We start from the raw sequence: 24,595 nt of genomic DNA, 5'->3' as shown, positions 1-24,595 counted from the left end.
CTCCACCATGCCTGGGAAAGGGAGCTTGGCTCAGAGAGTCTGACTCTTGGCCTCATACTAGGGGCACAAGAACAGTTCTCTAACCTGCAATGTTTGCTCTTCCCAGAACATGGTGCTTGGTGTATCCCAGTAGTAAAAGTTCCTATCTACTTGAAACTTGACCAGGTCCTGGGCAGTGTTTGGGTAGATCCAAATATCCATTTGCCCCTAGATCAGACATCTCTAAACTCTTTTGATGATGTACTTCTGTTGGTTAAAACTAATGTTGAACATTGACCTCTGGCTAATATCTATATATTTATTTATAAATTATACACTGGTATTAATATTAATGTTATGAAAATTATAAAACACATATATAGACATTTTAAAAGACTGGAATAAAGAGCATTTAAAAATAATTTTTAGTTTTATTTAATAGGGTAAGACCTTTTGCTTTCACTAATATATAATATAATATAAATAATAATAAATATAAATAAAAAATAAAATATTTTATATAATATGAATAACAACTAATATAAAACTTGTGAATTTTTAGCCAATTATTAGCAATACTTCAGTAAGAAAATGTGACTGTTTTAACCTTTTGTGATATAATGATCTAAGGTCTGGTTCCAAGTTCAATTTATTTTTGATACTTGGCTTTAATAATTCTCCTATTTGAAAAAAAAAGATGCCCTACAAAGACACATCGATTCAAATGGAAGAACCACATTGTTGACTAACTAAATCATAATACTCAATTTTTCAATTCCATCCACTAATTAGGCAATAGTGCTTGTTGAAATTCAGTTAGTAAATTTCCATCTTCCTTGATGTCAATAGCTTGTCTTACAAACCAATTGGAAGGTTTTGACTTTTTGTGTTTTTCACAATTGTGTTTGAAAGCCATTGAAATTCTTCATTTGAAAGATTTTTTTATAAACAGAAAATACTGTTTCCAAGTTTTTAAAGTGTGCAGATGTGAGAGATTTTATAGGTGACACACTTACATCGTTTTTGGCAACAAAATCACCTAACAATGGAAACATTTCTAAACATAAAAATATTCTTTCCACAGCACCAATTCTTTCTTAAAAGTAGTTGCTTTTCTAGCTCATTGTTAAAATGCAAACTTTACCTTGAAGGGGCAGAATAAGTGTGTGGATTTTAAAATATTTTCCCCCAAAATTACTACTACTGACAGCTCCTTGTCATTCTAGAAAGAGCAGCAAATTTGGGACACTTGTCTTTCTGAAAAATAGAAAAGCATAATTATTCTTCAAGTCTGACATCTGTCTTAAGCACTTTGCTTAAGCAGTCATCCTTTCTGTGGTACAAAAAAAATCATGGTCACTCGTGATTTCTTGTCTTATCTAATTAGTTAGACATTGTTTTTGTGGTAGAATATGACTTGCAATGAGCTTGTACAAGAAGCAGAGAAGTGACAGCTCTGTCATTTTGTTCTTGTTTGTCTTTCCATTATTATGTTTTCTTCACTAGAATCTTTTTAAGACACTTGCACATTTTATAAGGGTTTAGTATAATCCATAGATATATTTGAACTGATTCACATAAACTGCAATACAATATGGGATGCCAAAAGTAAACCCATGAGTGAGGAATCCAGGGCTTCACTGACAGCCTTTCTCCTGTTGGGAAACAATCAGAATTAAGGGACTTACTCAGGGTCACACAGCTAGTAAGTGTCTGAGACTGGATTTAAACTCAGTTCCTCTTGACTCCAGGGCTGGTACTCTATCCACTGTGCCACTTAAATGCCCTCATGGTAACCTCGTTCATAAAGGATTTCCATTCCACATCTATGGCACATGACACATGACCATTGGCAAATAGAATGAATCAAGGCACCAGTATGAATAGGGCAGCTAGGTAGTACAATGAATAGGGCACTGGCCCTGAAGTTGGGAGGAACTGAGTTCAAATCTAACCTCAGATACTTACTAGCTGTGTGACCCTGAGCAAGTCACTTAATTCCAATTGCCTTAAAAAAACATCCGAGGCCACCTCCAATTATCCTGATGTATATCTTGCCACCAGACCCAGATGGCTCTGGAGGAAACTTTGCACAGCCCTCCCTTACTTAAATCCAATTCAGTGCAAGTCATGATATCACCCTGATGTCATAGTCCTCTTTGAGAATGAAGAACAAACAACAACCAGTGTCAATCCATATATCAAAATATTAGCAAAGCTTTGTTTCTTTCTTAAAAATTAAGAAAAAAGATTAGAAATAGAAGTTCTAGTATTTTCTTACCACATCCCAATAGATTTCTTTGTATGTCCTAACCTAGAGATCTCTGCCATAAAAATTAGTGGCACTTCCCTATAGAGAAAGGTAGACCTAAAAGAGAGAAGGCTATTTCTAATAATCATTGAAGGCAAGCAGTTTAGCATTTCCCCCCAACCCCAGCTAGACAGTGGGGAGCAACCAAAGAGCATTGTGGATAGCTCTCAGTGCCACCTGGTGGTTAAACAGGTATTTGTTGAATGGGGCTTAAACCTTTTACTTTTTGTTACTCTTATTGTTGTAATGACAAAAGTGTTCAGCAACCTATGATATTGTATGCACTGATACTGTATAAATTACCTTGAGTGCCCCCCCCCCCCCGCTGGTTTAGAGTCGGTTGTGAGCCAGACCTGTTTTCTCTGAGAGCTCTGTTACCAGATCCCATGAAAGGGAGACAGTAGCATCCTCAGTGTTTTTAGGTCTTTGGTAAAGCTGTACTACATAGGAGATTTCTTCTTTCCTGAGCAACTGTCCTCAGGGCCAGCCCAACTTAGATGTTCAATGTTTTTCACAGATTAAAACCCCAGATTTTTAAAGCTGGCAGGAACCTTAGATCACCTTGTGCAATCCCCTCATTTTACATGTAAAATGTTAAAAACAAGGGCAACCTGATTAACCCCATAAAGTTAAAAGGATTAGGGCAGAGGCAGCTAGGTGGCGCAGTGGATAGAGCACCAGCCCTGGAGTCAGGAGGATCTGAGTTCAAATCCAAACTCAGAAACTTAACACTTACTAGCTGTGTGACCCTGGGCAAGTCACTTAACTCCAATTGCCTCACCAAAAAGAAGAAGAAGAAAAAGAAGAAGAAGAAGAAGAAGAAGAAGAAGAAGAAGAAGAAGAAGAAGAAGAAGAAGAAGAAGAAGAAGAAAAAGGATGAGGGCATTGCCAGGGATTTTGTATCTCCTGGTTGAGGATTTAATATCCATTAATATCCATTAACACTTGGCTGACATTACAACAAATTAAATTTTTTTAAAAAGCAGTAAACCAAAGTATAATACTGTGTTATCCTAATGGTCAATCTTGGTTCCAAGAAGAAATGAGGAAAGTCACCTCCCTCTTTTCATTGCTGAGGCTGGGAGAGTATGGATATAGAATATTGTATATGATGTCATCAAGGAATAGAAAACATTAATGAATTAAAGCCAGAACATATGGGTCTATGTCCTGACTATGGGGCTTTGAGTAAGTCCTTTCATGTCTCCAAGGCTTGGTTCTCTTTTTTTGTTTGTAATCCATAGTACACCACCAGAACCTTTGGCCTTGAATGCACCAAACTCATTCTTGGTGAGACTGTTCTTCAAGTCAAAGGATCACAGATTTAGAGTTGGTAGGGCCCTTAGTGGTCATCTAATCCAGTCCTTAGAGATGAGGAAACCTAGAGAGATGAAGTAACACCCAAGGTCACAGGTGATAAGTGCATGAGACAGGAGACCTAGGTTCTCTGATTAAATTCAGCTTTCTATTTCTTTGATCATTTTGACCTCACCGAAGTTTTCCTTTGGGAACCTCAGACTATAACTTGTGCCTAGGTCTCCTCAGATGTATATAAAAAGATCCCTTGGGTAAAAAAAAAATACCTTCTGGAATATGTAAAACAATACAAATGACAACACAATAGGTCATAAACAGTTAGTAGAGGTCTTTGCTTTTTAGTGAAACCTACCTTCTATTCCGAGGAACCTATATAGACTGCCAGACAGGTTGAAAATTTCCCTGTAAGGAACATGCACTTAACAATGTTGGTAGAGTTGTGAACAGATCCAACCATTTTGGAGAGCAATTTGGAACTATGCCCAAAGGGCTATGAAATTGTTCATACCCTTTGACACACAGCAATACCACTACTAGGCCTATATCCCAAAGAGATTTTTTTTAAGGGGAAAGTACCTACTTGTACAAAAATGTTTATAGCAGCTTTTTTTTTGTGGTGGCAAAGAAATGGAAATTGAGGGGATGCCCATCAGTTGGGGAAAGGCTGAACAAGTTGTGATATATGAATGGAATGGAATACTATTGTGCTATAAGAAATGACAACCAGGAAGATTTCAGAAAGTCCTGGAAAGACTTGTATGAACGTATAGTGAAGTGAACAGAACCAAGAGAACACTGTGCACAGAAAGAGCAATATTGTTTAATAAAGAACTATGAATGACAACTATTCTCAGAAATACAATGATCCAAAACAATCCCAAAGGACTAATGAAGCATACTATCCACCTCCAAAGAAAGAACTGATATTGATTGAGCACAGACTCAAGCATGCTATTTTCACTTTCTTTTATTTTTTCTTTTATTCAAGTTTTCTTCTACAAAATGACTAATATGGTAAAGTTTTACATAATTTCACATGTATAACCTATATCTTATTGCTTAAGCCTAAGGGAGGGGGGAGGGAAGGGAGGGAATGAGGAATGCAATTTGGAACTTAAAACTATAAATAAAAATGTTTATTATTAAACAAGGAAAGGTTAGAAAAAAAAAGAATTGACACAATGCAGAACCAGAGCACTGTACACAGTAACAGCAACATTGTACAATGATCAACTCTGAGTGACTTAGGCATTCTCAGCAATATAATGATCCAAGAGAATTCCAAAGGACTCATGATGAAAAATGCTCCCCACATCCAGAGAAACAACTGATGGAGTATGGCATTATTTGGAGGTTTTTGGAGTGATTGTGTTGAGTTCCAAGAGTTTACTGCCTTTCTCCCGCCATTTCAACTGATGGGGTCTGAATGCATATCAAAGCATACTATTTTTACTTTCTTTATTTTTTCATGTTTTTAGTCTTTTTTTCTTTCATAACATGACTAAAATAGATTATGTTTTATACGCTTATGCATATATAAAATATAGAAAATTGCTCACTGTGTTGGGGGGAGTGAGGGATGAAGGGAGAGAATTTGGAACTCAAAAATTTTTTTAAATGAATGTTAAAATGTATCTTTACATGTAATTGGGAAAAATAAAATACTATTTTTAAAAAAAGAAACATGCATTTAAGACAATCAGCAGGATAGCTATCCTGCCAATGAATCCTACCTTTGTCCTAGGAACCTACCCAGACTTCCAGCTTTGTCCTAAGGATTTGAACTCTTCCAGGAGGAAAATAAAATTGAGTTTACTAAAGAGGCAAATAAATCCCTCCCTTCCAATGGATTTAGATTGCCTAAATAACTCATGGTAGTTCAGGAGAGTAGGGGAGAAGAGAGGAGAGAGGTGGGGAGAAGAGGGGAGGGGAGGAGAGGGAAGGGGAGGAGAAGGGAGTGGAGGGAAGGGGAGGGGAGGGGACAGGAGGGGAGAGGGGAAAAAAGGAAAAAGAAAGGAAGGAGCTGTGATGCCCAACAGGAGCAGGCCAGTTGAGTTCCCAGTGGGACAACTGTTACTTACACAATGTTGGTTGTTGTTTGTCCTTCATGGCTGAAGATGACCATGACATCAGGGAGGTGATGTCATGACTTGCAGTGAACTGGATTTAAATGAGGAAGGGTTGTGCAAAGGCCAGGATGAGGTCACAAGCCTAGATGGTACAGAGGTTAGTGATTGCCAACAGCAACAGGGAAGTTCAGAAGAGGGGAGAATTTGGGAAGAAAGATCATTTCATACAAATGTTCCCTCATTTCTTTGAATTCCTGGCTTTTGCCATCAATGAGCAGCTAGGTGGTGCAGTGGATAGAGTTCCAGACAGGAACTTTCCAGTCAGGAAAACTAATCTTCCTGAGTTCAAATCTGACCTTAAGACACTTATTAGCTATGTGACCCTGGGAAAGTCATTTAACCCTGTTTGCCTCAGTTTCTTCATCTGTAAAATGAGCTACAGAAGGAATTGGCAAAACCACTCCAGTATCTTTGCCAAGAAAACCCTGAATGAGGTCACAAAGAGTTGGTCACAATTGAAATGATTCAACAACAAAAATAGGGGCAATAATATTCTATGGCATCCATTTACCAGTTTGTTCAGTCATTCCCCAATCAAGGGGCATCCATTTGGTTTTTAGTTCTTTGATGCTGCAAGAAAAAAATAAAAGACTGCTATAAATATTTGTCTATATCTGGGAACTTTCTGTATTTTATCCATTTGGGAAATATGCCTATTGGTGGAAGCACAGAAGAAATTCCACTCCCTCTCCTCTCTTTCTTTCCCCTCCCCTCCTGCCTCACCTTGCACTTATGGGTAATAATAATGGATGGCTCTCAGGGGAAGCTAGGTGGCACAGTGGATAAAGTACCGGTCCTGGATTCGGAAGGACCTGAGTTCAAATCTGGCCTCAGACACTTGACACTTAGTAGCTATGTGACCCTGGGCAAGACACTTAACCCTCATTGCCCTGCAAAAAAAAATAAATAAATAAAATAATAATAATAATAATAATAATGGATAGCTCTAATACATAATAGCTCGAGCCAATTAAATCATCCCCAGGTTAAGACATTCACTCATCCTTAATGCTTTGTAAACAGGTTGTGTTGACAGTACCCAGGTTCAGGGAGTGTCTTCAAGCTTTTTCAAATTTTAAGTGAGATACAATTAAGAGGCCAAGTGGACAAAGATCTCTTTTTTAATCCAGGAAGGTGTGATGGTGCCTAGACAAAGGTCCTTTCCTAGATAAAAATCAAATGTCTACTTCCTATCCTGCATATTTCACTTATATCTTAAAGCTTTATAGATGCCTTTTGTTTTTATATCACAGAAGGCAGCTAGGTGGTATAGATAGAACCCTAGACCTCAATTCAGGAAGAGCTGAGTTCAAATTTGACCATAGAGTTTCCTGTAAAACTCAAGGCTAATATCATTTTTCTCACAGCCTTATCGTGAAGATCAAATGCAACAATATTTGTAAAGTACTCTGCAAGCCTTTGTGTTATATAAATGCTAGCTTTTATTTCCAGATACACTATCCCTGATACTGCCCACTCTGGTCCATCCTTCTCTCAGCTGTCAAAGTGATTTTCCTAAAGTTTAGTGTTCATGTTACTCACATCCCCCAAACACATTCAACAAACTCCAATGGCTCCCCAGGATGAAATATAAAATCCTGTTTGGCATTCAAAGCCCTTCATAACTTAGCATCCTCTGCCTGCCTTTCCAGGCTTCTTACACCTTACACTGCCACCACCCTCCCATCCCTACCCTGACCAAGTACTTTTCAATCAGTGACACTGGCCTCCTTGCTGTTCCTCAAAGACAACACTCCATCTCCTGATCCTGGCTTCTTTTAAGTCTCTGCTAAAATCTTACCTTCTATAGGAATCCTTAGGGTAGCTAGGTGGGACTGTGAACTTCATGACCCTGGACAAGTGATTTAACCCTGTCTGCCTCAGTTTCCTCATCTGTAAACTTAGCTAGAGAAGAAAATAACAAACCACTCCTCTATCTTTGCTAAGAAAATCCCTAATGGGGTCCCAAAGAATTAACATGACTGAACACAAGAAGCCCTTTGTAATCCCCCTTAATTCTACTACCTTCCCTCTATTGGTTGTTTCCTATTTAACCTACATATAGTTTTTCTTTGCATAGTTGTTTGCATCTTATCTCACCCATTAAATTGTGAGCTCCTCAAGAGACTGTCTTTAACCTCTCTTAGGTATTCTCAACTCTTACCATAATGCCTACCACATTAAAAAAAAAATTGTTATCTACTGATTGACTGGAATAGGAAGTATCCACCCGGCCTTCCAGCTAGGATTAATAGTCATGCGGCTGAACTGGGAAACTCTTTATCAGTCATTAACTAACCCATTATTTATGGAAACTGGGGAGACTGCTATGGTGAGAAAGCAAGAACCTGAACTCATTTTCACAAATGAAAACAATTGCTTTTGTTTCACTATGTTCTTGGAAATGAAATGGGAGTGGGGATGATCTCTCCAACTTTGGTCTTTATAACCCACATGCTGAAACATTTGCTTGTGTTCCTTTAGGACTAGAGTGAACACATGTCATCATAATTTTTGGCCCCATTTTCCCCCTTTTGGGGTTTTTTTGCCCCAGTATACTTCAAAGGATCCCTTGGGAGTAGCTCTCTTTTGCTTTGTGCTTACATTGCGTTAATTCCTTCTGCTCCCCACGCAACACAAAAAGCTTGAAGATTTAGAGACCAATGGGAAACTTTGGGGACATTTATCCTTCAATTAAATTCTGCAAACACATACAAGTTCATTGGTGCAGTAGACTTGTGCCTCTCCCCACCTACTCCCCCCCACCCCACCCTTGTTCTCAGCAACCTGATCGTAGGATAATAGGACCATCCAATTTGGGGACCTTAAGAGATCACCTGTTCCAGCCCTTTTATTTTACATATGAGGGAATTGAGGACCGGCAGTAATACACCACCAGAGACTGCTAGACCTGGAGTCAGAAAGATGCAAGTTCAAATCTGATTTCAGACCCTGGGCAAGTCACTTAACTTTAGTCTGCCTCAGTTTTCTCATCTGTAAAATGGGGATAATAACACCTATCTCCCTGGGTTTCTGTGAAGATCAAATTAATATCTGTAAAGCTCTTAGCACAGCACCTAGAACATAGTAGGTATCATAGAAATGCTTATTCCCTTCCCTTAACCCTGATATATAAATGCTAGATGTTATTAGCTAGCTATCTAAGCCTCAATGTGCTTGGTCCTAAGGCTCAAAAGACAAAAATGGAAGAATCCTGACCCTCACTCACATTTTATTAGTGAAAGAGGGAATTCACCAATTTTCCCCTGATAAATATAATACTGGTTATGGAATATGTGGGGCAAGGAAGATCAGTGGTCTAGGACAATGTAAAGGGCAAGAGAGGGAAGGATAAAGAGGTTAAAATTAAATATAATACTTTGGTTGAGAGAAAATAACAGCAACAAGAAATTTAGTTTCCAAAGGAATGAATACTTGCTGTGTCTGTGGAAAAAAAATTCTTAAAAGCTGGAACATATGACTATTCCCCCTAACTGGGGGGAGGGGGGAGGAAAGAAAGAGACATATTGCAACAGACTATATTTAAAATGGATTTTCCTAACATGAGACAATAGCTATCACTGTTCCTTTGGCACTGAGAACCCTGGAATCAAGTCCTGGATTCAAAAGACTTGCAAGCTTTATTTAATTTATATAATTGTAGGATCCTGGATTGAGAGCTGGAAGGGTTCTTAGAGGCTGTCAAGTCAAACCCCTCATTTTACAGATGAGGAAATTAAGACCCCAAGAAATTAAGCGACTTTCCAGGGTCACAAGTATCTGAGGTACAATTTGAATCTACAGCTTCCCGATATCAACACCAGTACCCTATGCACTTATACCATGTTGCCTCCAAAAAAACTTAGTCAAAGATGCAAGATAATAGGTATTGCCAACATTGATTCCACCTTCTGATTCAGTGGGAGGCTGGGGGAAACATAGCCAAGTGATCATTCGTTCATCTGCCTGACAATGAAGGAAAATATTTTCTTGATCTCCTTCACTAGAATTATGCCAATAGCACAGCTACAGTGTGAAATAAGGGGAAGCAGAATAGGAGGTAGCTCCTAGAAAAGCTTTGATGGTATATATCCTGGAACTTGTGGCTATATTATATCTAACCTTTTTGGTATCATTTAATACCCATTCTTTAAGGAGAGGAAGAAAATCCATGATACTAGACATTTTTACCCAATGGGTTCTCCAAATTCTTCCCTAGGTTGATAGGGTAGAGTCTCAGAACAACATGGGTTGAAGGTTCTGGCTGTCTCAGAAGGGCCTTATCACCACAAACTCTTCCTAATGCAAGGAAATTGACCCCATGGAAGGTGATGGTACCAAACATAACCACAGTACACAAGACATGCAGCTGGGGAACAGGAAAATGAACAAGAGAAAGAAAAGATGGGAAGCATCGACTACAGATTGGTGCTATGGCGTTTAGGAGGAGACAGTTAAGGGATATGCCAGCTGTAGCAAGTAGATTAACCTTGGAACTGAGATTACCAGGTTAGGGATATAGATGAGAGACACTAGGAAAATTGAAGGGAGCATAATTTTTCTAAAATTGAGTAAAGTGAACTAAAGGAGTATTTTTTCCTAATTTTCATAGTTATGGAACTAAAGGGCATCTTAAGAGTCATATAGTTCAACTATTAAGAATTACTGTATGGGGCCAGCTAGGTAGCACAGTGGATAAAGCACTGGCCCTGGATTCAGGAGGACCTGAGTTCAAATCCAACCTCGGACACTGTACACTTACTATCTATGTGACCCTGGACAAGTCACTTAACTCTCATTGCCTTGCCCCCCCCCAAAAAAAAGGAATTACTGTATGGGAGGCAGCTAGGTGATGCAGTGGATAAAGCACCAACCCTGGATTCAGGAGGGCCTGAGTTCAAATCCAACCTCGGACACTTCACACTTACTAGCTGTGTGATCCTGGGCAACTTATTTAACCCTCATTGCCCCACAAAAAAAAAAAGAATTACTGTATGACATGACTAATGCAGAAATATGTTTAATGCGATTGTACATATGTAACCTATATCATATTACTTGCTGTCTTGGGAAGGAGGGAGGGAAGGAAGGAAGGGAGAAAAATGTGGAACTCAAAGTCTTATAAAAACAAATGTTGAAAACTATCTTTAAATGTAACTGGAAAATAATAAAATACTTTAAAGATTAAAAAAAGAATTATTGTATGGCAAATAATTGGAAATTGAGGGGATGTGCATCAAATGGGGAATGACTAAATGAGTTACGGTATATGAATGTAATGGAATACTATTGTGATGTAAGAAATGATGAGCAGTCAGATTTCAGAAAAACCTGGAAAGATTTACACAAATGGATGCTTGAGCGAAATGAGAACATTTTACACAATATCAAAAATGTTGTGTGATGATCAGTTGTGATAGACTTAGCTCTTCTCAGCAATGCCAAAAGACTCATGATGGAAAATGCTCTCCACATCCAGAAAAATCTTACAAAAATGAATGTTGAAAACTATCTTTACATATAATTGGAAAAATAAAATACTATTAAAATAAAAAATAATGACTGTATATTTTTGGGCCCTGTTGATAACCTCAGCTTCCCTGTTGTCTCTTGTTCCTTTAAAACAAAGTTCTCACTGTATCCTATAAAAATAGTTAACTGGCTTAATGTTAGCAGCTGGGTAACTCAGCAAATATAGTACTGGACTTGAAGTCAGGAAGAGTTGAGTTCAAACTCTGCCTCAGACAGACATTTACTAACTGTGTGACCCTGGGCAAGTCACTTAATCACTGTCTGCCTCAGTTTAGTAATCTATAAAATGGGGATAATAATAAAACCTACTTCCCAAAGTTGTGAGAATCAAATGAGATAATATCTGTAAAGTGCTTAGCACAGTGCCTGGCCCATAACAGATGTTACATCTGCCCAGAAATTCTGAAAGTACCTACCACCAAGACTCTCATTTTCAACTACCTGGTTATAGGATAATAGGATCAACAGGTTTTGAGCTATAAAAGACTTTAAGAGATCATCTAGTCCAACCCCTTTCATTTCACAGATAAGGGAACTGAGGCCCAAGGCTTGTACAGCTAGTTGAGGACAGAGTATAGACTAGTGCTATTGTTATTTGCTATGCAGATAGAACTTTGCAAGTAAGTAAATGAAGTTACCTTTTTTTTCATGGAATTAGAAAGTACCTTAGCTTTCATTTAGTCTAATGCTCTCAAAAGTGACTTGTCCAAGGGGGAAGCTAGGTGGCGCAGTGATAGAACACTGGCCCTGGACTCAAAAGGACCTGAATTCAAATCCGACCTCAGACACTTGACGCTTACTAGCTGTGTGACCCTGGGCAAGTCACTTAACCCCCATTGCCTAAAAAAAAAAGAAAGAAAGAAAGAAAGAAAGAAAGAAAGAAAGAAAGAAAGAAAGAAAGAAAGAAGGAAACAAGGAAAGAAAGAAAATGCAGAGGTTGGACCAGATGGTCTCTAAGGTTCCTTCCAGTTCTAAACATATTATCTTATTATCCTCTTTTCTCATTGATAAGAGCTTTGTGAACAATCCTATTATCCTGGTTGTCCTCAGATAGATTTCCTTATTCAGATAACTGGGTCTTAGGGCACAGAGGACTTAAGTTTTGTCTTTATATTCTCAGTGCCTTGAATGGTAATACATATTTGTTTAAACTTCATTGAATTGGGATAAGAAGGAGTGAAGGGTAGCTATAGATACAGCAGAATCTGGAATGTCTTCTTGTTTGCCTTTTAAGTCCTCATGTATGTCTGGGTGGAGATGATGGAAGCAGTTCTCATGATATACAGCAGATCTGACTCTTACCGTTAAACATATTGACAGATGAAGAACCTGGGAAGTCTTTTGGTCAATCTCCTCCAACCATCCAATCCAGATCACCTGGCCTACAATGCATCATCCCTTCCTTTGGACCACTTACTTCCAGATAATGAAGCATGATGGGGGCATTTCAGGTCAAGTTCCTGTTCACAAATTTCTGACACTCAGATGAGACAAATGTCAACTCAGAGGCAGAAATTATAATCTGGCAACCTGGGTGCTGCATAGGTGATAGTCACATGGATGTGATTGCTGCAACGGAGTTTTGTCATGGATAGATGAGCCCTTCAAACCAACTTGAAAATAAGTTTACTGTAACCAAGAAGTTATTTCCCCATTCCTTCTGTAGAATCAAAAGGGATTTTTGACCAATCCATTTTGATTGCTTTTCACAGAAAGATATGGATATTGGTGTTATGTTGAGCAACCTGTTATACAATCTTCTTTATAGGCCTCTCTATATTCAAATCCATTCTAGACCACAATTAATCAATTTTAGCCTATGATTTTAATGAAACAACTCCAAGCTCTGCTATATGTAGTGTAGCAAATATAATGGTTGCTTTCTTCAATGATGTGGTATCTCTCTAAAAAATTATCCTGTATGTAAACTGGGAATAAGAGGCTATAATTCCCATCCAATGACATTTCCATGATACCTGACTAGAATGCCCTTGGTCCCACAGTCAGTAAGCATCTGTGTCAGAACTGGAACCCAGGTCTTCCAAATCCAGGCACAGAACTCTCAAGAGCAGAGTACCTTATTGCCTCTCTTCATTCCTTATATGGCATCCTCACCATCTTGGTCATTCTCCTCTGAGTACTTTCTAGTTTGTCAATGTCCTTCCTAAAAGGTGGTGCCTAGAACTAAACACAATACCTGATCAAAAAAGGGTAGGAGGCCAGTCTGCTTTACTTTGTTCTAATAGATCCATTCTGGCTCATGGTGATTGCTACCTCCTCTTCTAAACTATTGAAAAATCATACCCCAAAACATGTATTCTACATTTTTGCCAGGAATGAAAATCAACATCACCATTCTCTTCCATTTTTTTAAAAAACTAAAACAAAATTTGACTATCTTCAATCCTTTGGGATCTCTCCAGGACTATGGTACCACAGCTGGGATTCTAGAAAATAGGATCGTATGAAACAATGAAAACATGGTAGAGAAAACAATCACTCCAAACTATAGACACAACTGAAGATGTCACTCAAGAAGTGAACTGCTTGGGAGTTGTGAAAGTTGAAATGACTGAAGAAACAAAGGTTTGGACTTCTGAACATTTTGATTTGTTAAGCAATGCATGCCAATTGCCTAACACATTGGGCTCAGGCCCCTTTCCCAGCTTAAGGCTAGACCCCAAATATAAAGGGAGACAGTGTTAAAAAAATTTATCATGGGGCAGCTAGGTGGTGCAATGGATAAAGCACCGGCCCTGGATTCAGGAGAACCTAAGTCCAAATTTGGCCTCAGACACTTGAAACTTACTAGCTGTGTGACCCTGGGCAAGTCACTTAACCCTCATTGCCCCACCCCCCAAAAACAATTAATCAAATAAGACCAATTAATTAAAAGAAAACAATTAACCAGGATACAATATTAGATAATCTGATTTCTAATTAAAGGAAAGATTAGAGAGTTTTCAAGTTGGGAGGGGGAAAATGAACAGGAAGAATTCCTTGAAACAGAAAAGGAGGTGTCCAACTCCCCCCAAGTACCTGTAAACAATCGAAAGAATGTGGAAATAACAACTAATTCATCAGTATGGGACCAGTTTTCAGGTAAGATATATGGGTTGCTTAAGATGTACAACTGTGAGAAAACTCTGCATCAATCTTTGGATCTGAGTTTCTGTTCAGCATAACCTATGTCTTTAGTTAAAAGTCTTTAAACAGCAAGTAGAGGTGGTCCAGCTTCCCGGCCATGGAAGGCTAGGTTCAAACAATACAATAAGGTTTTCTCCCAGTTCCCAAAATTGGAAAAAATTTTCTCACAAGATAGAAGTTGGACTAGAACCATACTTGAATAAAAAGGAAAGTGAACTAGCTCTAGAACTGAGTCGTAAGATGGAGCCAGTGCTGTTCATTCAATTCCCACTACCACTTGTGGGTCAATTCTCTCAATTCTCTGTCAGCAGCAGCATTGACATTCAACTATTCATTCATTCTTTTTCATGTAATTCATATTTATATAGTGAAAGAGTTACCAAGTGTTTTCCTCATAACACTAAGAAGCAACATGGGGATAGTAGAGAGAGGTCCAGATTCTGTGTGACTCTGGGAAGGTCATTTAATTTCTAAGTAGGCTAGGCAAGCTAGGTAGTGTAGGAAGAGAGTGCTGGGTCTGAAGTCAAGAAAATTCATCTTCCTGAGCTCAAATCTGGCTTCAAACATTTTGTTAACTGTGTGACCCTGGGCAAGTCACCTACCCCTATTTGCCTCAGTTTCCTCATCTGCAAAATGAACTGGAAAAGGAAATGGCAAACCATTCCCATATCTCCAGAAAGAAAAACCAAGGTCACAAAGAGTCAAACACAATTGAACAATAACAACCCTAGGCTATAAATTCCTGAGAAGGTGCCAACCTGTAGTAGTAAGGGAAGTTTCCTCACCTGGAAATTTCTAATCTTGATGAAATCACAGATTCAGTCCCTCTCCTTTCTTCACAACAGCCCTGTGAGGCAGATAGTATGAATATTAAATAATTAGCTATTGACAAGCTTGGGCAAATTCATGTCTTGTAAAGATTCTCCCCTCAGCAAGAATAGCAATGTGTTGATAGACTACAGCCACTGGATTCGGGTCTTGCCCCAGTACATTATTAATAGAATACTTTAAATTTCCATTTTAATTCCACCAAACAAACACTTATTAAGTGTTTTTTATGCAAAGTACACTACAAGACAAGCATGTTTACAAGGATGAATAAGACAGAACTTTCCTTTAAGGGGCTCACAATCCAATAAGAGGAGATCAAATAGCTGTTCAAAAATAAGTTATATAGCTGATGGACAAAATGATTTGAGAGAGTTTCTCAGGTTGTTGTTATTTAGTCATTTTTCAGTCATGTCCTACTCTTCATGACCCCATTTAGGGTTTTCTTGACAAAGATACTGTAGTGGTTTGCCATTTCCTTCTCCAGCTCATTTTATGGATGTAGAAACTGAGGCAAACACTGTTAAGTGACTTGCCCAGGGTCACACAGCTAGTACTCAGGAAGAGGAGTCTTTCTGATTCCAGGGCCTGGCATTCTACCCAGTGTGCCACCTAGTGCCCACTTAATAAATTAATTACCATTCATTAAGCATTTATTATGTGCCAGATAATATACTGAACTTAGGGACACAAATACGGCCTTTGGAAACACTCTAATGCCCCCTAAGTCTTCGAGTTAAGCTTTACAATTTTCTTCAAGTAATTCTCAGAAGGCATGATTTTGAGTCTCTTCACTCTTTTGTGTGCCCCCAGCTGGATGATCTCCAGTTTATCAATAGTCTTCTTTAAAAGTGGCATCGGGGGCAGCTAGGTGGCACAGTGGATAAAGCACCAGCCCTGGACTCAGGAGGATCTGAGTTCAAATCCAGCCTCAGACACTTGATACTTACTAGCTGTGTGACCCTGGGCAAGTCACTTAACCCTCATTGCCCCACCAAAAAAAAGAGTGGCATCATCAGCTAAAGATAACATTCCAGATATGGTCCTCATCCTTCTTGACATCTCTGAAGCCTTTGACGCTGTTGATCACCTTCTCAATACTCTCTTCCTTCTACGTTTTTGTGACCTTGTTTTCTCCTGGTTCTCCTCCAGTCTGACCATTCCTTCTCTGTCTCTTTTGTTGGATCTTTGCCCATGCCATGCCTACCAATCATGAGGATCCCTCGGGTCTCTGTCCTTAGCTATTTTCTCTTCTCCCTCTATCCTATTTCACTTGATAATCTTAATCATCTCCCATGGTTTCAATTATCACTTATATCTGTGCAAAAAATCTCAGATCTACTTATCCAGCCCTCACCTCTTTCTAGACCTCCAGTCCTGCATCTCCAAATGCCATCAGATATCTCAAATTGGATATCCTATAGACATCTTAAATTCAACCAGCCTGAAATTGAACTCATTATCTCTCCCCACCTTTTCTTCCTAACTTCCTTATTCAATTTCTCACTCTCTCACCAGCAAATAACCAAGCAGTTGTCAAGTCCTGTTGTTTTGATCTTCACAGTATCTTTTGTTTACAGTACATTCTGACATTGCACAAGACTGGTGTTTAGATGGGCCCAGGAATCTCCACCACATTCCAGGGATCATATAAAAACTATCAAGAAAATTGAGAAGAGATTTCTTTCAGAAACTGGAGAAAGCATTTCAGTTTATCCCAGAAGTGTAAAAGTAGGATTGAGCTATGGCAGAGAAGAGAGATACCAAGGAGAATATTTAGCTCTACAGTTATTTTGGAGCAAAATACCTAGCCTGAGGAGAATATTAAGAAAAAGTTGACTTTTTCTCCAATTTCCCCTTTCCTTACTGGGGGCTTGGAGCAACTGCAACTGATCCTATAACTTTTCATCTGAAATTATCTCTCTAAAGATGAAGAGGAAGGAACTATGTGGATTTTTGGTTCCTCTTAAGGGTAGCTAGGTGGTACAGTGCATAGATTGCTAGACCTGGAGTCAAAAAGACCTGAGTTCAGGGGCAGCTAGGTGGCACAGTGGATAGAGCACCGGCCCTGGAGTCAGGAGTACCTGAGTTCAAATCCGGCCTCAGACACTTAACACTTACTAGCTGTGTGACCCTGAGCAAGTCACTTAACCCCAATTGCCTCACTAAAAGAAAAAAAAAAGACCTGAGTTCAGATCTGGGCTCAGACACTTAATAGCAATGTGACCCTGGACAAGTCACTTAACCCAGTTTACCTCAGTTTCCTCATTTATAAAATGAGCTGGAGAAGGAAATGGAAAACCACTCCAGTATCTTTGCCAAGAAAACACCAAATAGGGTCACGAATAGTCAGACATAACTGAAATGCCTGAACAACAACGGGCCAAAAATGAACTAATTATCATAATAGACACATAAACTATGTCTATAGCATTACACTGATCTATTTGTACTGTAGCCCCATCAACAAAGGAAATAAGTTTAGTCTCACATGACCTGCTCTTGATGAAGCTAAATTGATTCTTTATCACCACTTCTTTTAGTTGTTCATTATCTAATTATTCTTTTAATATTAAATTCCAGAATTTTGCAAGCTCATTGGCCTAGAATTTGTATATTACACTCACTTCTTTTTTTTTTAAGGGACATAATTTGTTATTCCCCAAGCCTCCAAGGGTTTTTCTCCAATTCTCCATAATCTTTCAAAGATTGTGGACATTAGCTTCACAATCATAACTGCTGATTGTTTGAGTGTCTTAGTTCATTTGGGTCAATCACCCTGTTCTCTTACAATCACTCTACTTATCTTGGATATTAACTTCCTATTATCCTTTTTGTTTTTTGACCTTTCTAAAGGATATTCTCCTTGGCAGAGGAAACAGAACAAAATACCACTGAGAACTCTGACTCTATTCTTTGTCTTTTGTCATTGACCGATTGATTTTAATCCTCCTTTTCCTCTCAATATTGCTTTTAAAACCAATCTTTTTGTTGTCCTTAGTTTTCCTATATCTCATGTTGAGCTTTAGCACACCTGTCACTGTTTTTACAGAACAATGCTCATTTTTTGTGTTCATCCTTTGTCACCTGCCCTCAACTCTGTTTTCCGTATCATGGACAGGGTAATATTCTTAGGTAATAAGAGATAGAACACATCACAAATAATAAAATAATTTTACTTGCCTGAAATTTAAAAGGTTTTATGTTAACAAAATTATCACAGCTAGGACCAGAAGGGAATTTAATTAGGGAAAATATTTGCAACAAATATCCCTAACAAGCTTCTGATTTCCAGATGTACAGGGAATTAACAACAATGTATAAAATCAAGAGCCGTGCCCCAGTGGATAATTAGTCAGAGTATTAAATAACAGTTCTCAAAAGATTTGCAAATTGTTAATAACCATATAAAATATTGCTCTGCATCACTAATGAAAAGCAAACATTTACTACCCTGCTCCTTTGCCTGAAGGCCAGGTAGGTTACAGACAACCCTAGCCCAACTGCCTTAAAGCCTGGTATGCTGCATTTTTTCCCCTCCTCAACATTTTCAGGTACCCTTAAGGGGTTTGGGGTGTCTAAGCTCTCCACCAATGGCACTAGACCCCACCCTACCAGTGGTATTCTCCCCTATTTGGGGGGGGGTAGATTCCCTATTCACCACTTCCATTTAACCACTAGTAGTCATATTAACTTGTACAAAGGAATATTTACCCCAAAAGGTATAATCACAAATATACAAACTCACTTCCCCAACAGTGAGAGATACAATCTTCCCCTTCCTGTTGTACTACCTCAGTCTCTGTGGAAGGGAAGGAGATTAGATTCTTAGTTTAGCTTAGTTCATATACAGCATAGTCCTAAATTCCAAGTCCAAACCGTCCTCAAATCTCAGGCACCCTGGATTCTCCAGCTTTCTCTGACAGACTGGCTGGTTACAATATCCCACCTGTAATCCTGGCTCCAAAGTCAAAATGGCTGGAACTCCCAAGTCCAGTGAATCTGGTGGGGATTACTGTCAGCACCTAGAAACTGAGAAGGACAAACAACACAGAACAGAAACAAACATCCCTAGATTCATTTCTCTGAGTCTAAATAAAGGAAAGGAAGAGCAGGGAAAAGAAGTCCTTTCCCTCTCTAACCTCAGTTCATGGCACCAATACTATCAATTAACTTTCTTCTTCATGCTCTGGACCCAAAAGGAAAGAGTAGGCAGGAAACAGAAAGACTGTACCAGTCTGACCAGTTTTAAAGACACAACCTCTTTAGGCTATGTAGCCAATCAAAGTGGGTTATATCCACCCATTGGTAGGGGACACAGGGAGATCCATGTTAGATGATATGGTCATATCTAGGCAAGCCCCACTTCACCAGAAAATTGGCAAAGATAACCAAACATGGGAAGAATTCATGTTGGCAGAGTCATGGGAAGACAGGAATATTCTTGGTGGAGTTAGGAACTGGTTCAACCATTCTAGAAAGCAATGTGGAATTGTGCTTTTAAAAAACAGTTACTAAAATGTATATACCCTTTAAACCCCAGATTCCAAAGATAGAAAATAGTTTCCATATAAGCTACAATAATCACAGAAGTGCTTCTGTGGTGATAAAGAATAGATAACAAAGTAGATGCTCATCAATCAGGAAACAGCTAAATAAATTGCAGCACATAAATATAATGAAATATGACTATATAGTAAGAAATGACAAATATGAAGGATTTAGAAAAGCCTCAGAAAACATACATGAACTGATACAGAGTGAAATAAACAGAATAAGGAAAATAATATACACCATGACCACAATACCATAAGAAAGACCAATAAAATGAAACTAAAGGGTATGTAATTATAATAAGTAAGCTTTGCCTGAGAGATAAGTTGAGAAAATATACCTCTTTTTCTTTATCATAGAAGTGGGGAAAACAGGTAAGAAATATGACATATACTCCTAGATGTTGATGTGCTGGGTTTGCTGAACTGTTTGTTTTTTCTTTTTTTTGTTTTTTGTTTTTTTTTTTTGGTGGGGCAATTGGGGTTAAGTGACTTGCCCAGGGTCACACAGCTAGTAAGTGTTAAGTGTCTGAGGCCGGATTTGAACTCAGGCACTCCTGAATCCAGGGCCACTGTGCCATCTAGCTGCCCCTGTTTTTTCTTTTTAAAATCTCAATTACAAGGCAACATGGTATAGTGAATAAATATCTGTCCTTGAAAGAAGACCTGTATTCAAGTATTGCTTTTGACACAGAAAAGCTATGTCATCCTCTACAAGTCCCTTAATGTCTCAGTGTCCTTGGAAGCTCTCTGAGATGCTAAAGCTGAAGAGTAGGTGTTAATGTACATTGAGAGAGAGAGAGAGAGAGAGAGAGAGAGAGAGAGAGAGAGAGAGAGAGAGAGAGAGAGAGAGAACTTCTTTCATCCAGGAACTTCTTGTACCAGTGAAATCACAAGTTCCTTCTAAGTTACAAAGAAAGTTTGATTGGTTGGGGGGGGTGGGGTTGAGATTCAAGAGAAAGGGAATATATTCAGAAATGAATGTGATATAAAAATAAGTGGTATCAATAAAATATAAATTGACTGGATTTCTTGTGCATACACATTGATCCTTTTTACAACTATTCCTTTCTTCCTCATTGAAATTACTTATCTTTGTGATTTTTTAATTTATTCTCAAGAACTTCTCATTCATCTATGACTGACTTCCATAGAATTTTATGTCACAAAAACTACATATTCTTTCCTCTGAATTCTTTAAAATTTTTTTCCCAAAATTTAAGGTACATATCAGACTATCAACAACTTTCCTCTCCTACACCATAAATTATAAGATGGACTCACCATTCCTCTTCAAGACTCCCATCATTGCCATGCTAGAAACCTCTTTTTTCTGGGTTGAAAATCAGATTTTGAAGTTCCCTTTCTTTGTTCTTACCACCTCTTAAAGGATGAAATTATCATTACGGCAAGAAATGATTAACACCTCTACTTTGAGGGTAGAGAGGAAGGGGGGACGGGAGAGAGAGAGAGAGAGAGAGAGCATTCTAGCATTATGTGCATAATTGGAGTTTCTCATCTTCACTATGTAATGCTTCTGTGCTGGGCTTGTGGTCTGTTTCCTAAGCTACACACTTATTTCCAGGTGGTCTCTTGTATATTCCAACAACAGTATCATTTTCTTTCTTTTTTTTTTAATGGTATCATTTTCATTTCTGCCTCTTTTGATCTTTTTTTTTTTTTAGTGAGGCAATTGGGGTTAAGTGACTTGCCCAGGGTCACACAGCTAGTAAGTATTAAGTGTCTGAGGCTGGATTTGAACTCAGGTACTCCTGATTCAGGGCTGGTGCTCTATCCACTGCGCCACCTAACTGCCCCGCTGCCTCTTTTGATCTTCACCCAAGTGTTCTCCTACTCGTTTTCTCCCCTCTAGTTATTGGATATCTGCACCTACTTAGGAAGAATAATTAAATAAATAAGGAATTAACCAGAGAGTATATTTCCAGAGGTAATCTGGTCTTTATGTCTTCTATCACCAACCCATATATCCCCAGGCTCTCCTCTTTTAAGGGTTGAAGGTACCCATACTCACGTGTCCTAGATACTAAAATTGACAAGTTCTGCTCTGCCTTAGATTGTAATTTGCAATAGGTGCCATGGGTTACTAGATGAATACTCAGGTGTCATGATATAGATAACTTATTCAAACATACTATGTTCTACTACTGTGAAAGTTCAGGTCTAACAGGCTTCAAGATGTTAATAAATCTTAATAGATAGCTAATCAATATATCTTGATATGTATTAATAATGATCTTCTAAACATATAGATTTATTAAGTAATACATAGCAACTGCCCAGCAAAGCAGGACCAGACTTCCTCAGTTTAGGACTGGACCCCAAATACCAAAGGAAAAAGACTTTTGTACATTAAAAACAATTAACCAAATAAGGCCAATCTATTAAAAGGAAACAATACAACCTTAGGTAATCTGATTTCTAATTGGATGAATGAATGAAATAAATTTCATTTCAGTCCTGAATTACTTTATGACCCCTGCTTTGGAGTTTGCTTGGCAAACAACAAAAAAAATGGTATGCCATTTCCTTCTCCAGCTCATTTTAACACATGAGGAACTGAGGCAAACAGGATTAAGTAAGTGACTTGCCCAGGATCACTTAACTAGTAAGTGTCTGAGGCCAGAATTGAACTCGTGAATATGAGTCTTCCTGTTTCCCAGAATTGTGATTTATCTACTGTGCCACCTAGCAAAGGAATTTTCCAAGTTGGGAAGGGGAGAGCAAACAGGTACAGTTGCCTGAAATCAGGAAAGGGGGTGTCCTACTCCCCCCAACTGGCTATAAACAATTAAAGGAACATGGAAGCAATAATTGATTGATCAGTATAGGGTTAGTTTTCAGAATATGGGTTTCTTGGGGAGTATAATTGTGAGTAAACTCCTAACATCAATCTTTGGATCTGACCGGGTTTCTGGTCAGCATAACCTATGTCTTTAGTTAAGGTCTCTAAGCAGCAAGTGGAGGTGGTCCAGCTCCCCAGCCAGGGAGGGCTAGATTCAAACAGTATACTAAGGTTTTCTCCCAATTTCCAAAATTGAATGAAGTTTTCTCATAAGAGAGAAGTTGTACTAGACCCATAATTGGGTTTAGAAAGGGAACTGAGCTAGGTCCAGAATTGAGTCACAAGATGGAGTCAGTGTGGTTCACTCAATTCCCACAATTAACCACTTGCTGTCCTAATCCCCACAATTTCCTTACCACTGAAGTAACAGAGGTCAGAAGGCCAGGAGTAGATTAAAACTAGAAATTCTAAATTCCATTGAGATGACTACCTAAATATGACCAAATTATTATTATCTAGTTCTTTCAAAAGTTGCTGCCCTCACTTAATTTCCATGGCAATTACAAAGGCTTTTTAAAAAAATCCCAGTAATTGGCCTAGTCTAATTTGTAATTACTTTAGCAGTAATAGAAAAGTAGCTCAGATTTATACAGATGGATACTTTTTTGTCCACGTCAACAAAGTTTGGCTGCTAGACAAGCAATCCATACCATAATTGGGGTTTAGCCCTGAAAACAAAATGGCAGCATTTTCTCCATCTCCTGTAATCTTGGAATCTGAGCCTGGCACGTGATTCTTACATCGCCTCTATCATGTGATTTTCTGGTTCTCTTTGTTCTTTTGAAAGTTCTTTGTACACTTAGAAATCACCTTCTAGGCCACTGCACTGGCAAGGGAGAAAATAACTCAAACTAAGTAGAGACACTGCATTTGTTGAATGCATCAAATCTGATTATCTTCCACTGATGTAACTGTCCTCAAATCCACTGTGCATGTAATTGGAACCTCCTGTAAGTCTGGGCTCCACTCACCAAAACTTTTGCAAATATAACTGTGAAGTTTCAAGCTTTTACAAGCACTTGCCCAGTATAGTAAATTAGATGTTGAAAGAGTTGCCTTTCTCCAGAGCTTTGTTGTAGCATTTCCAGTAACTACCACATGAGTACCTATCATTTAATAATGTTTACATGGACATGAAAACTTATCATAAACAGATGGATGTGGATAAAACTGTTTCCAAACATGACCACAGCTGTATACCCTGTGTTGTACAGGACTTCAGATAATACTTCCATATTACCCCCTATTTTTTGGTTATCACTTCATAGCAAAACTCATTATGACCATTTAGGAAAGCAGTCATGATGATAAATGATATGGGAATATTATAAGACCATTGACTCATTTTGCTAAAAGTCCTCTATTTGGTTCTTTAAAGTCCTTCATAACCTACCCTGCTCCCCAGCCCCCACCCCCAACTTCCCAGTCCTTTAACACCTTATGCCCTTCCACATACTCTGTGATTCAATAATACTGACATCAGCCTTGCTGTTCTGCACACAGAAGACAGTCAGTCCATCTCCTGACTATGCATTTTTCCGGGCTGTCCTTGATTCCTAGAACTTTCTCCCTCCTTATCTTCATCTCTAGGCTTCCCTGATTTCTTTCTATTTTTAAAAATTTATTTTATTTTTAATCTGCAAAATAAAATAAGCATTTCTAATCTCTAGGTTTCTTTCTTTCTTTCTTTCTTTCATGGGGCAATGAGGGTTAAGTGACTTGCCAAGGGTAACACAGCTAGTAAGTATCAAGTGTCTGAGGCCAGATTTGAACTCAGGTCCTCCTGAATTCAAGGCTGGTGCTTTATCCACTGTATCACCTACCTGTCCCTTCTAGATTTTTTTCAAGTCTCAGCTAAAAATTTACCTTTTGCAAGAAGCCTCTCCCTTAATGTCTTCCTTTTGAAATTATCTCCAATTTCTCCTGTTTATACCTT

The sequence above is a fragment of the Dromiciops gliroides genome, chromosome 3, assembly GCF_019393635.1.
Source record: "Dromiciops gliroides isolate mDroGli1 chromosome 3, mDroGli1.pri, whole genome shotgun sequence".
In the NCBI taxonomy this organism is placed as follows: Eukaryota; Metazoa; Chordata; class Mammalia; order Microbiotheria; family Microbiotheriidae; genus Dromiciops; species Dromiciops gliroides.
This window is presented reverse-complemented; position numbering follows the sequence as displayed.